Genomic DNA, 1827 nt, shown 5'->3' on the forward strand with positions numbered 1-1827 from the left:
GTTAAAAAAGGAAAAACTGGGACCAGCAGTTAGCGTAATGGCTATGTTGCTGGACTCCCATGTAGTTGACCATGGTTCGCGTCCCGGGCCCGGTGGCTTAAAACTCACGCTGGGCGCGTGTGCATGCGTGCCCAAGATCCCGAGAAAAGAATGGAGGAGAAGGGATTGCAGCATGGCCATCCCCCCTGGGGATGGCCAGAGACTTTCTGTCTCTCTGTCTGTCTAGCGAGTGCACGCGCCCTATAGCAAAAACCTCTCCAAAAAAAAAAAGGAAAAATCCATTAATATAGGCTTTGGTATCTGACTAGCTGAAGTTCTGAGAAGGCTTATCAGCAGTGAGACCAGGCATGAGTCATTTAGCTTTTCTGTGTTCCATTTATGAGTGGGAAGATTAGAAGTACCAACCTCGCAGTGTTATGAGAATTAGTTAATTAATAAAAATATAGTGCTTAGTATAGGTCCTGGCACAGGGCAAGCATGCAATAAAAGTTACTAATCTGCAAAAATCTAACAAATGAATGCACGTATACGATGAACAGACATACATATACACATTACAAAAATTCAGAAAATAACGCAGAAAAAAAATTTTTTTAAGAGAGATTTTTGCTACAGGGTGCATGTGTTCACGGTATAGACAGACAGAAAGTGAGAAATCACCCCTGCGCCAGGGGGATGGCCACACCTCAACCCCTTCTCCTCCATTCTCTCGGAATCTTGAGCATACACACACAAGTGTGAGTTTCAAGCCACCAGGTCTGCGACTCGAACTGTGGTCGACTATGTGGGGAGTCCAGCAACACAACCTTACACCATCTGCTGGTCCCAACACAGTAAAATTTTAACAATGATGATCTCTGGAAGTGGAATAACATTTTTTTCTTTTAAATTCTCTATTTTCCAGATTTTCTTCACTTGAATAAAGCCAGGAAATTATTAATATTCAAGTATCTCTATTTCTTTCAAGTAGCCTTCATAATACTCTTTTTGATCTATTAAGATTTTCTGGCACAATCCAGTCTATGAATATTGTGTTTATGGAAATGGGGTACATTTATTGATTTAATCTGAAGAGTAATACATTTCACCTTTATTCTTCAGAGTCAAACAGCTTGCTCATATTTCATCCTGTAAGTCTTCTCAGTACTCACACATTTACAGATTAGGAGCACTCGGAACAGATTACGAGAGCATGAAAGGTAGAGGAAGAGAAAGAATTAATGTGCCTAAAAAGCAAAGTTAAGGGACACAGGATAACTTCATGATACTCATAAGGGAAAAAAGTATACCTTACCTTAATGATGTAAGGCCACAAATTACTGCAATAAATATTTCAACTCGATGGATAATTTCCCAGGGTGGTCGAGAGATGGAAGCAATTCAATATTCAGTAGTTCATCCAGCTGGGCGACACTCATTCTGCAGGGACAAAGGATCTCACTGAGGGCAATGTGATGGAGAAGTACATTTGTTCTAGTCTTGAGAGCCACAGGAGAGAGGAATCAAAGTGAGACAGCTATGCTATGCATTTAATAATCAAAGTACAGTTAGGCCATTTTCCGGTCAAGTGCCAGGGGGAAAGGTCAGAATTAAAGGGGACGTGGGATATGACACCAGCAAGTCTCCTTTGCTTTAGGGAAAAGCTAGTTGCGGGTCTTGATGTGACTTACATCCTTTAAAAGAAAAGGGCTGGACCGTGCACAGCCTTTTAGCCTTCAATCTCCGTTCTCCTCCATGTACTTGCTAATATATCCATAATATATCCTGACACATACCACCCAGTTTGTCAGTTTTGTTATTCTGTCATTCAGAGTCATGTCACTCTGT

At 41.2% G+C, this 1827-nt stretch overlaps 1 protein-coding gene across 3 annotated transcripts in view; it reads right to left on the reverse strand.

Annotated features, from left to right (window-relative positions):
* The window catches only part of KANK1 (KN motif and ankyrin repeat domains 1), a 145808-nt gene extending 144389 nt beyond the window's left edge, over positions 1 to 1419 (reverse strand). For all 3 annotated transcript variants that reach the window (XM_006152447.1, XM_006152448.1, XM_006152444.1), the window contains exon 1: positions 1295 to 1419. The gene's annotated coding sequence lies outside the window, so the exon portion shown is untranslated. The remainder of the gene's footprint in view (positions 1 to 1294) is intronic.
* Positions 1420 to 1827: the final 408 nt, after the last annotated feature.

This window comes from Tupaia chinensis, unplaced genomic scaffold (genome assembly GCF_000334495.1).
Source record: "Tupaia chinensis unplaced genomic scaffold, TupChi_1.0 Scaffold000354_1, whole genome shotgun sequence".
NCBI lineage: Eukaryota > Metazoa > Chordata > Mammalia > Scandentia > Tupaiidae > Tupaia > Tupaia belangeri.